Raw genomic sequence first — 14,972 nt, 5'->3', positions numbered from 1 at the left:
AATGAAGACCTAGATAAACTGTAACTACTATGTCATAAAGATATAGGGATGCGTGGGAGAACATTTTTTGGTGTGTCTTTATAATATCTGACTTTTTATTTTCGAGTGGAGACTGATTTTTTTTTGTTTGTTATCGGCTCCTCCGGCATTCTAAGTTATCGGCGTCAAGAAACTTTAATATGTTTAGCACATATGCATATAATATTCTTATACCACTATAGTATTTTTTTGTTTGTTGCGTACAATGTATTTTGCTTCATCTATCTGTAATAGTATCATAGTGCTGTTCTAAAATTATATTTTTTCTAAATTATAAACAGTACTAGCTAGTATTAATTTCTTTCAATTTTTATTTCTTTTTTTAAATTATATGAGTAACTTAACCTTCAAGATAGGTCATATTAATATAAGATTTTTAACTTCTAATTTTGATACCTTTAAAGACTTTATACTAAGTCAGGGCTTTGACATAGTCGGAGTTACGGAAACTTGGTTAACATCTAGAATAAGCTCAGAAAATGTTGATATTACAGGAGATACTTTCGTCAGACAGGACTGTGGCTCCAGAGGAAGGGGCGTGGGCCTGTATATTAAAAAATGCTTACGATATTCTTTATTGCCCAATGAATTTACAAAATCACTTTGTCTTCTATTGTTCCGCTCTGTGACGAGTTATTGTGTACAGGTGACTTCAATTTGAATCTACTAGATATTTTTTGTAATGACTTTGTAATTTTTAATCATCTTATTGATTCCATAGGGCTTACTCAATCCAACACATGTCTCAGCGTGTCTCAGCCGTATCTGCATCCCTTATAGATTTCTTCTTAACGTCTAATCAAGATATAATAAAAAACTGTTATATTCTACCAAGCCAAGCCCATAAATTTATATGTTGTGAACTTATACTTCCCAGTGTACAAAAGAAAGTAACTTTTCAACTGTATAGAGATATTAAAAATATTAATTTAACCGATTTTTCAGCAAATTTGCAATAAATTCCCTGGAGAAATATTTATGACTTAGACAGCATCAATCAAAAGGTGGAATTGACCAATAAAAATCTAAACAGTTTATTAGAAATATATGCACCTAAAAAGACTGCAAGATTTACCAGGTCAAATTATGCTTGGATTACCGAAAATGTCAAATGTTTAATAAAGTTAAGAAATAATGAGCTTTGCAGGTATAAAAAAAGTCGGGATAAAATTCACTGGGAATCCTACAAATTTACACGAAATTTTACAACTAATACAATTCGTCACGAAAAGAAAGTTTTTTTTTTAGAATAGATTGGCCTCCTTTAACATTTGGCAAGATTTAAATAAATACAATGTATGTGCTCAGAAAACACAAATAGAAATACCTCAAAATTTAAAGAATCCAGACGCGATAAACAATTTTTTTAGAGCTTCAATACCCAATGCAGTTGGTTCGCAATAATTACTAGATTTTTATGAAAGCAGCAGAAAATTACTTTATACGGAGAACCTACATTTTAAAACGATCTCAGAAATTGATGTGCTATAAATCATTTCTTCCATTGAATCCAACGCTAAGGGTGTTGACGGGCTAAGTAATTATATAATACAAATTTGTTGTTAACTTTTTTGATTTGATTTGAGGCCAATTAGTGTACTACCATGTATGTCAAAACTTGCTGAAAAAATATTTAATCAACAGCTTTCTGTTTATGTGGAACAATACAAAATCATGCCCGAAACCGAGTCGGGTTTTAGGAACAATCATGGATGCTCTGCCAATGTAAGCGATGACATTTTAGGAGCCACAGATGACAGAAAAATTTTCCTTCTTGCAGTTCTAGACTATTCCAAAGCATTCGATACATTAAACCATCAAATTCTGCTTGCAATTCTTCATTATGTTGGTTTTAGCGAGCAAGCGGTATTACCTTTTTTTTTGACTGATTTTACGCAGAGAGTCTGCATTGAAAATAAAATTTCCACGGAGGTGACTGTTGTCAGTGGCGTTCCGCAGGGATCAATACTGAGCCCGCTGTTGTACGCAATATATGCGTCAATTCTGGCTACGGCCCTTGAAAACACTCTTCTTCTTCTTCCTGTGCCTTATCCTCAGTGGACGTTGGCGATTACTATGGCCCATCTGATTTTATTTGCTGCAGCCCGAAATAGATCCATAGATGTCATTCCCGTCCATTGTCTTAGATTTCGCAGCCACGATATTCTTCGTCTTCCAGGACCTCTTTTGCCGTTAAGCTTGCCCTGCATAATAAGCTGGAGTAGGCTATATTTCTGGTTTCGCATAACATGGCCGAAGTATGATAGTTTGCGTTCCTTGATTACGTTTAAGACCTCTTTTTGTTTTCTCATACGCTGTAGGACGGCTTCGTTGGTTACGCGGTAGGTCCATGATATTCTAAGCATGCGTCTGTAGCACCACATCTCAAATGCTTCCAGACGTTTACATGCAGCGTCGGTTAGAGTCCAAGCTTCCACCCCATGTGTTAGTATTGAGAAAACGTAGCATTTAAGAACTCTGACTCTGAGGTGTAAGCCTATATTTAGATTGCACAGCACGCTTCTCATTCGGTTGAAAGCTGTTCTACCCTTCTCAATTCGGATCTTAATTTCATTTATTTGTTCCCATTTATTGTTAAGAAATGTGCCCAAGTAGTTTATCGATGTAACCGTTTCTAATTGGGAGCCATTTGCATAAAACTGGCCATCAATATCTTGTTTGCTTATTATCATGACCTTTGTTTTATTTATGTTTAGGTGCATGTTGTAGGTTTCGCATACTTCCGTTACTCTGTCTATTAGCCTTTGAAGACCCTCAGCTGTGTCTGCAATTAGGACTGTATCGTCAGCGTACCTTAGATTATTAATGAGTACGCCGTTTATTAAAATGCCGTCCTCTGCATTCTCCAGAGCCTCTCTAAACAGTCTCTCTGAGTAAACGTTAAAGAGCAGAGGAGAGAGCACGCATCCCTGTCGAACTCCTTGGCGTACTTCAAACTCTTCAGAGAGTGCATTCTCCACCCGAACACGAGCCTTTTGATTCCAGTAAAGGTTAGATATAATGCGGATATCCCTGTCATCCATGCCTGACTGTCTGAGCGTTTCCAATAGTTTCCTGTGATTTACTCTATCAAAGGCTTTCTCGAAGTCGATGAAACAGGCAAAGACATTGCAGTTAACATCGCGTGCCCTTTGTATTAGAACATTAAGGCTAAACAATGCTTCCCGTGTACCGAGTCCGTTCCTAAATCCGAATTGTGTCTCTCCGATATGTTCTTCGAGTTTGGGATAAATACGTTCATGTATGATTTTTAGGAATGTTTTTAGAACGTGACTCATTAGACTAATGGATCTGTAGTCTTCGCATTTTTTAGCTGTGATTTTTTTCGGTATGGGGATAAATGTTGAAAACAACCATTCTTCTGGGATTGTGCCGCTCTCATAAATGTAATTGAATAGCTCTGTAACGAGGTCTAGGTGGTTTTGTTCTATGAGCTTTAGCAAGTCTGCATAAACTTCATCGGGTCCTGCTGCTTTGTTGTTTTTAAGCTTCCTGATTGCATGCGCAACCTCTTCCGTGGTTATAGAGGGCCCAGTTTCTATGATTTGTTCCTCTAAAGTGCCTCGGTTCTCGTCATTATAGAGTGCCTGCATGTACTCCCTCCATCTTTCTATCTTCTGATCAATCTCCAGTAGTGCCTCGCCATTTATGTTTGTGACCATCCCTGTGTTTCTAGGTCTGAATAAACCTGCAGCTTCTTTGATTCTTTTATGTAGATTAAACGAATCATGTTGGTTTTCCAGTTGCTCGATTTCGGTGCATTTCTCTGCCAGCCAAGCCTCCTTTGTCTCCTTGATCTTTCTTTTAATCAAGCTATGGATTTGTCGATATCTTTCTTCGTTGTTGTTTTTATATTTTCTTCGCTCCTCCATGAGGTCCAATATTTCCTCGGTCATCCATCTGGAGTTTTTCTTCTTCCTTTCTGTGAGAAGTCTAGACTTTGCCGTCTCCACTATGGTGTTCTTTGTATCCATCCATTTTCGTTCAATATGGTTATATGATTTTTCTTTGATTTCAGCTATTTTTCTATTTAATTCCTGTTTTGTTTCGGTTTTAACATTTTCGTCTTTAAGTTTTTGTGTATCCACTCGTTCTGCTCGTTTTGATTTTGCTAGCTTCTTTAATCGTAGTCTTAAAGTGGATAGCAATAGATTATGGTCAGATGGGACGTCTGCACCAGGGTAGGTTTTTACGGTTGTTATCGAGTTTCGGAACCTCTTGTTCACCGTTATAAAATCAATCTGATTCCTTACTATGTGCCGTTCATTATCAGCGGGAGACATCCAGGTATATAGACGCCTGGGTGGTTGTTTAAACCACGTGTTCGTAATTATAAAATTAAATTCTTTACAGAATTGGACAAGTGCTTCTCCTCTCTCGTTTCGCATTCCTATCCCGTATCTTCCGACAACGTCATCATCTTCCCCATAGCCGACCTTGGCATTAAAATCACCCATAAGAAGGGTGATCTCTTCTTTTCGCGTGTGTTTAAGAGCTTTCTTCATGTCCATATAGAACTCATCCATCTCTTCCTCGGTGCTTTGTGTTGTTGGTGCGTAAATCTGGATTATATTTAACTTGCAGGGCTTTGCGTTGATCTTCATTATCGCTACTCTGTCAGAGATGGGTACGAATCCTAGTACGGCACTATCGACCTCTTTCGTTACTATTATTGCGACCCCATTTCGATGTTGAGGGCTATCTTCTCCAGCATAGTAAATCTGATGTTCCTCTATTTCGCACTTCCCAGAACCAGGCCATCGCGTTTCGCTAATTCCGAGTATATCAATTCTCAATCGCAACATTTCCTTAACCGTGTTAGCCGCCTTTCCAGCCTGAAACATGCTCTGCACATTCCATGTGCCTACTCTTCTCTTTGATGTAGCTTTTAGGATACTGGCTGACCGGGAGATTCTTAGCACCCTCTCCCCATTTAAGGGGTGCCCGGGACTGAGGGCCGTGGTATTTTCATTTTCAGCCATAGTAAATATCCTGGGGAAAATTATTGTACCTAGGTAGTTTCCCGTTGCTTTCCTAGGTTTAGGGATCAGCCGCCCAATGTGGGTCAGACGCTGTTGGAGTACCGCTCCTGACATGGAGATCCGTCGTGTCCTGTGCTAGTTTTGGTCCACCCCGGGTATTTTATTTCCCCGGTACCCAGCATATCTGCTGAGCGTTCCCCTATCCGCCACCTGGGGAGGCGCCCGATGGGGGACTAGCAACCCCGCACGGGGTTGCTAGTGAAAACACTCACTATTCTTAAATCCTAAGAAATGTTGTATTATATATTTTTTGGCAGAAAAAATGATCTGGATGGTTTGGAGGCTGAAGTTACAATCAACATTGGGGACATTACTCTACCTAAAAAAAATAACGTAAAAAACCTGGGAGTCTCTGACTGCGTCCGGATGCAAGGTTTAAACTGCTCTATCTCTCAAGTGCTCTTGTGCTTTCTGTGTTCAATCACGAAAAGTGCAGAATTCATGTTTGCAACTAATATAGGGTATTAGACGCCGAGAGAGAATATCACATAAACTAGTAGAGACTAAATGGTTGAACATGGAGAGCAGAAGAAAACTACATGAAGCCTGTTTTTATTACAAAGTTCTATACTACAAAAGTCCTCAGTATCTGTACAGAAGGATTGTGCTCAGATCTCATGTTCATAATTTAAATATTACACAGTTCTACAAATTACAAACGGTTATAGTGTTAAACTAAGTCAGTACTTTGAAACTTACAGTGAAAAAGCATCTATAACATCTAACCTGCCAGCAGGGGTCTTCGGGACGGCTAACACTTTCAAGAATATTATATGCCTTTTCCATAATTGCAATTGTCTTTGAAGTTTTTATTTGGTTCTGCTTCTTTATTTTTCGTACTTGGAATTTGTCAGAGATGTGTGAAATCTCGGTGGTAGGGGAACCCAAATGTGAATTTATTTCAGAGATAGGTCGACTTATATTAATGTCAGATTTTTCCCCGTTAAGCTCATCAATAGCGCCATCAACATGACTTCGTAGTTTCCAGGTTAATCTATACTGGCATTAATGCTTTGGGACAGACCTCCATCAGCAATCAGTGGATTGCACTCACTTACTCTCACATTTCTCCAGTAGTAAAAAATTTTCAAAACACTAGAAGCACCACTTTGTACTTAAGAGAAAAACAATATATATATATATATATATATATATATATATATATATATATATATATATATATATATATATATATATATATAACGGATTAATGCGATTGTCTTCGCTTCTCCGTGCCAAGTTTCCATAATTTTCTATCGCAAAAGGTTTCCGGATTAATATTTATTGCTGCCATTGTTTCTTCCACCTCATCTCTCCAACTGCGCTTTCGTCGACCACGTTTTCGTCTCTGCGGGGGAGTCCATTTTAAAATTCGTATTAACTTTTCTATTTCCTCTGTAATGTATTTTTTTACTTCCATTTCTCTTCTTACATCGATGTTTCTTTTTTCTTTCTAATCGTGATACGCCCAAACTTCTAAGGCCAAAAATCCATTTCCGTAGATAATAATTTATTTTTATTGTCTCTATTCAGATTGCAGATCTCCGCTCCGTATAATGTTTCACTTTCCACAAAGGAAGAGTACATTCGTTGTTTTGTTGTCTTCCGTATGTTCTTCTCCCATAGTACTGAGTTAAGTGATCGGATTATCTTTCTTCCTTTTGCTTCTCTTTCCCGAATTTCTTCCATGCTATCTCCGTCCTACTCCTATCATTTTTTCGTTTTCGAGTGGTAGATCTCTTACTTCGTCATTATCTACAATCATGTATTCTGACTTCGTCATGTTTATGTTCAAACCGGCATGTATATAATACTCGTTCAGTTTCCGTACCATATAGCTCAGATCATCTGCATCTTCGGCTATCACTATTTGATCATCAGCATAGAAGAAGGTCATATGGAGGTTTTCATCTACGGCTATTCTCATACCTTTCCATTGTTTTATCCACGTTCTAAGTTTTTCATTTATATATATCCTAAACAATGTTGGCAATAAGGAGCAGCCTTGTCGTAGTCCTTTATCAGTGGTAAAAGGTTCTGTTAGATGCATATTTGCTATTTTAACTCTCGCAGTGTTGTTCTGGTACAGCTTCTTGGTCGCCTCCATTAATTTTGGCTTGACTCCTATGTCTAACATTGTTTTCCACAGCTTGGGTATAGGGACGGTGTCATATACCTTTTCCAAGTTAATGAAGGCTAAGTGTGTCTCTAGGTTTCTCTGTTTCCTCTTTTCTACAAGGATTTTAAGAGTAAAGATATTGTCTATCACCGATATTTCGGCGCAGAAACCTGACTGCTCTTTCATTTCCCTTGTAGCTATTTGCTGTTCAATTTTTGATTTTATGACCCGCGAGTATAAACGTCCGATTGAACATATAACTGCAATGCCTCTGTAGTTTTTCGGCTCTCTCTTTGATCCTTTTTTATAAATAGGTGTGATATGACAAGTCAGCCAATCCTTTGGGACGTTTTCCCCATTTATGCACCTTCGGAAGAGATTTGTTCTCATTCCTAAAAGTTTTCCTGAACCATGTTTGAGAAGCTCTGATGGAATACCTCCCACGCCGTATATTAAAGCTCAGAAAGGGCGTTTATTAGTTTATAATAATTTAACCTTTCTTTTTGATTCATGTCACATAGTTGGTATAACTGAATTAACTCAATGACGAAAATTAGAACAAGAGCTATTTCGTGAATAAATTCACGAACAGCATCGTGAATTTCTTTGACGAGAATTCGATGTCCCAACACTCGTTAAATTTGTTAGTCAACCAACTTTATGAATTGTGGGTGCAAAACTAGTATAAGAAGTGCCTTAATTGAGCAAGTAACCTTATAGTCCCCAATAAAGATATTTGGAAGTGACCGTGTACAGTGATCATATTCAAAGCAACGAAAAATTCTCTATAAAAAACTGTATTTTCCCTTTCTGTTGCATTTGCAAAAATTTACAGTGCACGTTACAAGCAACTTAAAGATTGAATATACTAATTTAAGATTAGTTTATGGAAGCTATCATTGTCTGAAGGGGATACTAAAAAGCTTCGTGGCGATACTTTAGTGCTGTCACAATTTAATAATTGTAACATGCCTAGTCTAGGTAGTATAAATAAGTATTGTATTTAAAAAGTTCAGCTGTCTTAGACTGAAATGTGGAGTTCGACGTAGAACTTCACGCCCTGTTATTCTATTGCAAAATAATTCAATGGGCGAGATGAGCCTATCTATATAGGGCGAAGAAAAAATATGTTCGACCCTAATAATTTAGTTTTGTAATTAATGTTTCACAAAAAAAAATTAGTTAGAAGAGGATATTATAAAAGTTTAATTCTGCTTAATTTTGGATACACGAGTTGTTGCAGAAAATTCGCAATAACTTCTAAATTACCAATTTTTATAAAGCTATATGTATGGAGTGATACAGAATTAAACATCAAAACCAATAATATAATAATATAGGGTGATTCATGAAAAAATGAGTTTTCCTAATTAGAAAAAACATGTTTTATTGTCATTTTTGTATGTATAATATATTTTCGCAATAGGTAGAAAGGCACAAAATAATAAAAATTCCTCATTTTAGTTTCCAGAGACCTGTTTTCCGCAAAAAATGGAAAAGAGCATTTTTAGCAAAGACAAAAAATACTTAAAATCAAGCGAACCATTAGATTTTTAAAAAACATTCCTAAAATTCTATTTAAAGAAATAAAGTTGATTACTGTCCTGGCGCGACGGAGCACCTTGTATACCTAATAATACTATAACAAAATACATGCTTAGGGTTAAACACTTTTTGTATTTGTATTGTATCTTCCTCAATGTCGTGCTTATTATTAATTGGACCACCCTGTACAATAAAATTAGATTTCAGACGGATGTACGCAGTACCGAAAATCAAATCAAATGCAAGATTTCATTTTCGTTTCTATCTAATTAAACCTTTAATTAAATACTTCCTTGTCTGTAATTCGCACCTACACCTAATTTTGGACGGTAACATAGCTAGGAATATAGGAACATATTTTCCTTCTTATTAGGTCCTGATCACTATTGTCTATACGGTGAGTTTGAAAATCACAACGTTTATTCCTAGTATTCAGTTCTTTTTGAATAAGTCCTCTACTAATAAAAGTTTCATACACATTTTTCACAAGTTGCTTCGCATTAAGCGACAAATGATTTCGACGCGATATTGTTACATTCTTGGAAAATAAGTCTTTCGAAACGCACAGTAAAAACGATTATTCAACGCTGCCAAAAATGGTCAACACTCAAGAAATATATCGGAAAGGAAGAAAAATACCTGGCCCACCCCTGCCATGTCACTTAAATAAGAATAAATTTTTTGTATATAATAATATCGTTAAGTTTTACTGGGGAGTGTCCGTCGAAAGCCAACACGATGAAGATTAAGGCAGACTATACTTCTGAATAATGCCCTATGATGCCTTATTTAGGATCATTTGTAGATAGTTAGTTAAGAATTTTCAACGAAGCAGCTGGGTTGATCTGGATTTATTTTACCCCTATTATATTTTTCGTTCATTTTATTTTAATAAACTGCACCAAGGTTTTGTTTTGCGTTATTTTATTCTAAACAATATATACTTCAACAATTACGGGTGGGGGAACAGGGGGGTACACCCCATGTCCCCCAAGGTCCTAAACCTCCCACCCGAGTTTCATCCCGATCGGGCCTACGGGGGCCGAACTTTGTAACATTTTCCATCTTGACCTCAAAACCTGACGTCAATATTTTTTCTTTCGCCACCGTCCTGTTTCGTACGAAGACGGCTCCGAGTTGAGATAGAACGCGGAGCGAAAAAGATTCAAAAAAAGGAAAAATCCTAACCGACCTCAATTTTGAGGTAACTTCTGAGAAAAACTTCATATAGGTTTAAGGTGGTCCTCGACCCCCAGAATAGGATTTTCCTATCGAAATCGCGAATTTCTCTTCGTAAATGCACGCCAACATGAAAATAATTTTTTGAGGGGGAGAAACTTCCTCACTATATAATCGACCTCATTACGTACCGGGCCGGGCGAAAAGTCCGTCCTTCCTTTATCTAACAAAAATCAGCGCAACAGCCGATCCTATAGCGAGGGAAGAGGAAAAAATCAAAGGGGTCACCGAGGGAGGGTTTCAAACCTCCTTTTTCGACCCTTCCTATATCCTCACCGAATTTCATCCTGATCGGCATAATAGTTTCCGAGATAGCAAACTTTTTCAGATTCGCCCTCCTCAAAACCTCAACACAACAACCCCTCAAAACAACCAACCGGACGAGGTATCGCGCGTCGCACTAGCCCTTCAAATAACCAAAATACCCGCGACCCAACCTCAATTTTGAGGAAATTTGTGAGCAAAACCTAGGTAGTACTCGATCCTCAAAACCCGAAAAAGAGATGGAAATTGTAACACTTCTTTCGTAAGAGCGCCAAATCAAGAAAAGAATTTTTTGAGTGAGAGGAACTCCCTCCCTATGCAACAGCCCTCAACCCGAATCGCGTCAGGAGCAAGGTCCATCCTCCATTTATCAAAAAAAAATTCGGCGTCCCTCACGGCCTTATAGCGAAGAAAGGAGAAAATTCCAAAGAGGGCGGCGCACAAAATTGGTCCCGATGGCCTAAATAGTTTCCGAGGTAGCAAACTTTTTCAGTTTCCACCCCCTTAAAACCTCAATAAAAATCTCTACCTCAAAATCGCGCCTCCGTTTAGCCTTTCGAATTGTGGGAACCGGACGGCGGGTTGCACTTCAATAATCCAAAAATTCGCCGGCACCTGAACATTGAGGAATTTTTGAGGAGGTCGTTCGAAGCGGAATCCGATTCCTTCCGGCGTCATTCCGATGACATAAACGAAATTTTCGATTTTCGACTTTGGGAAAGTAAAATATTCATCTCTTTTTTTCGCACCCCTCAACGCGCTCTTCCTTGTTGAAGGACGAATTTTTTGGAACGGGCCGAAAGGTCACGGGGCCGGCCTCAAAAAAAACTTCACAGATGGGTATAGGATATTAGGATATCTAAGTTCAGAAACATGTCAAGTATAGGCGCTTCCACGTAGGACCGAATTTTTTTCCTCCGGCAAAACCTTCTCAATTTTGAGGAGGAAACTTTTCATCCCCAAACTTAGCCCGGTACCCCCCGATTCCAACGCCGCAAACCTCATCTCGATCCCACAATCCACCTCCTCACAAAAAAATATTTTCTGAATAACTCAATACCTCAGAAGGAGAATTTTTTGAGGTCGAACTTTACATAATTTTTGCTCCCGAATACGATGCCGAAATCGGTTTCGCCGTAGGTGTTACCATATTGAAGGGGAAATCTTTCAGTTTTTCAGTAGTTGGCCCGATCCTAGTATCCCATAAAATTTTCATACCGTTCCGATGAAAAAATCGTATTTCGTAATTTATCTTATGACGGCCTGGACAAGACATCGTAGTCCGGCTGGCTAATATTCCCGATTCGATACAATATGAGCTGGCGGGACGTGGGACTCCGACTCGCTTTATGGCGTTTTTAACGAGCATCAGGAAGTCCGTTCGGACGCGCAGCGACGACGTTCCGATCTGCGGACATTTCTTGCCGGAATGTCATCGGAGCATATCTCGGGAACTTGTGGACACGCTTGGGCCTGCCGGCGATGGAAATAAGCTCGGATTCCAGTTATTCCCTTACGTTTTATTTTAGTTTGAGAGTGATTTTTTTACTGCCTGTATTTTATTTTACTTATTTACTCAAAAGAATAACTTCCTTGTAGAGAGTGGAGTGGGAAGAACCTAAGAGATACAAGAACATATCTCTCTCTCTCTCTCTATCTATCTCTTTATCCCCTGCCGATGTCCGATTTCGTACATTTATGGGGCGGATAATCTTCTTTATGCTTCTCTGTCGTCTGATGACCTCTGACACTGACAAGTTTGTTAGAGCGTTTGTTGCGTTTTCACTCAACTGTACACTGGATGACCAACTTTTCAACAGCGTCACGTCTTATGACGTGGGCAAAAAATACCTGAAGAGCATAGAACGCAAAGAAGAAAACTGCACACCAAGAATTCCCCTTTGCACCACAGATTAGCGCAAGCGTTATATCTTTCGTGCAAAGGCAGTGCTGGAAATTCCGTTTTGTGCATTGAACTGATGTTAAATCTCACTTATTTTCGCGTGTGTAAAAGCACACTTTTATATTCCAAATTCCATTCGGATGTCCAATTGAAACACTATGTTGATGAGACTTTTGTTATTTGGCTTCATTCTTATAATACAAAAATCAGACCTAACGTTCGATCATCTTGTTTACAGCACAGAGTGATACCTTAATTCATTGTCACATTGTTAAGTATAAAAATCACCGGTTATCAACCCTTTTTTGTGCCTATCAAATCACTAGAACAATATTTCGCAATTTTAACTTCAGCAGTAGATGGTCCCAGACGTGCTCGATAATATTCATATTCGGATCTGGAGCAAGCCAATCTGAAACTTCTAATCCGACCTTTTCTAGGCGTTCACTTAATATTTTCTCAGTTAATACTTAAAAAAATAAAATATACTTTAATGACATGCAAAAACACAGCAAGCTTTGAAAAAAATCCCTATAAATACGGGATTCCACAATAACGCACAACCTTTTGCCAATAAGTTAATAGTTGTTAATTATACTTGGGCTCATTTTGTGAAGTAAAATTTTTTTTTATTATTTGAATTAAAAGACTTAAGATATTTTAGATCGGAATGCCACCATGATTAACCTCAAAAACTACTAAATTTATCAAAAATCGTTAGAATTTGTTTTTCTACATACACAATTCAAATAACATCATTCACAAAAATCAGTATCGTAAGTCGGCACTTAATAACTTAATTCACCAGTAATCTTTCTAATAGTCTGCTTGCTTCTTTTAATATCAAAGATTTCCATCTGTCCTCAATATACATTTAAGAAATCGGTTTCTCAAAATCAGTTCTTGAGTGAAAACTAATAATCTAAGTATAAAATGGCATACATTATTTTAGAGTCAAGCCACTTGTAAAAACCAGATACAAAATTTTAATTTCTAGAATGGATAACATTTGACTCAAGTTATTACATTTTCAGATGAAATTTAATCTTTAATATTAACACCCAAACTTTATTGAAAAAACTCGTGGTTTATCTCAATAAACGTTATTCTAATATGAAGAAGTTAAACTTTCTTAAGAATCTCTTGTATTCCCCTTTAATTAGTCAAATGGTAGTTCAAGAAAATTATTTTCAGAATTGAGGGACCCGATTTCTCAATGCGAGAGTACCGTTAAGAAATATATACAGGGGTTAAAAAAGCGGATCTTTACAACAAACATATTTTGTTTAAAACGAAATACGTAATTATAAACATAAAAAGAAACATAAACATAAAATAAACAAATTTTAATTTTAATTTTCAATTTTCAAAGCTTTGTCTCTCACATTTCTTAAAAAAAACATAAAATAAAGTAAAACTAAGTAAAAGTAAGACTTAGCAAACTTAAAAACGCAGGAGCTTGAAATATTAGAAAGTTACCAGATGCATTCCTTTTTTTGTAATATATAATATTAAATATTACAAACTTCCTTGACCTGTCAAAAGTCATAGGCAATGATGCTTGTAAACATATTTTTTAAAATACAGCTTGAGATTATATTGAACAATATAAAATAATGGAATATAGATATACCCTATCTTTCAGTCACTGAAAAGGTTTTTTTCAATATCTATTTCTCAATTGGTATGAGTTCCCAGTTCCCTCATTAACATTTTATCGGCATATAGCTTCTATATATGCTCAATTTCAATTTTGTTAACTAGAAAAAGATGCGTATTTTAGTCATTGTATGTCATATCCACAGTTAGAAGGATATATTTTATAAACTCAAATACGTATGCTAAATGTGAAAGTATAATCACAATTAGTGACCTATGTAATCCTTCTTGATAAGTATATTTATATACCAACATAAATAGTTTTTATGAATTTCTGTTTAAAACCAAAAGCAAAAAAGTTTTGACCCTATTCTGCTTTGGTCTAATTTGCCATGAAATTTTGAGAAAAGAACGAAAAAAGACAAATTAGTGGCATTATTTATTCTCCAAACAACTTCACCTGAAGATCTTCGATAGTATCATAACGATTTTTATACAATAACTAATCATGCATTAAAAAAGTTCTTTTTAAATAAATAGTAACCGCAATGTTCAATTATTGTTTCGTCAGGGGAAAATTGTTACAACTTCACTAATTAACCCACTTCGTAGCTTCAATAATGCCTAAAGAAGTTAACAATCGACTTGAATTTGTTCATGATGAAGTGATTTTTGAAGTATTGTAATAATAATATAAAAGTACTTATGTGTTATAAAATATGAAAAAACTTTAAACGATTTACTGTATACTAAAGATATTGACTGACCAAGTTGTCGATTATATCGAGCAATGCTTCGAACGTTTTGCTATAGTTCGTCATTACTGTGTTGTTAAAAATGGGTTTTACTAATGCAGAAAAACGAGATATGGTAAAATTTTATTATGAAAACGATAGAAACAGTTCAAATGTATTTAAACATTTGAACATATCCTCTAAGACGACAACCTCATCGAACTATTTTTGAATTATTGGATAGAAACCTCGCTGAGTTTGCTTCGTTAGAAAAGCTAAGATAAAATCATTAATGTATAATTAATTAGAAACTCCAGGAGACAATAATAATAGCTATAGGTAAAGATAATAAATAAATTACAAAAGGCGCTCAAAATGTTGTCCGTGATTCTTCAAAGACGGTTCTACTCTTTTCTGTATGTTATACACTGCGCGATGTGTAATCTCCAAAACAACAACGATGTTGA

General features: G+C 36.6%; 1 protein-coding gene and 1 pseudogene across 1 annotated transcript in view; one reads left to right on the top strand and one right to left on the bottom strand.

The window, feature by feature from the left end:
- LOC132699065 (uncharacterized) overlaps positions 1–14,972 on the bottom strand; it is a 69,936-nt gene that overhangs the window by 17,603 nt on the left and 37,361 nt on the right. The gene's annotated exons all lie outside the window — the stretch shown is intronic.
- Positions 655–1,530, top strand: LOC132698926 (uncharacterized; annotated as a pseudogene).

This window comes from Cylas formicarius, unplaced genomic scaffold, assembly GCF_029955315.1.
Source record: "Cylas formicarius isolate icCylForm1 unplaced genomic scaffold, icCylForm1.1 PGA_scaffold_3__17_contigs__length_32017465, whole genome shotgun sequence".
In the NCBI taxonomy this organism is placed as follows: Eukaryota; Metazoa; Arthropoda; class Insecta; order Coleoptera; family Brentidae; genus Cylas; species Cylas formicarius.
The sequence above is the reverse complement of the archived record's forward strand: the minus strand, read 5'-3'. Positions and strand labels throughout refer to the sequence as shown.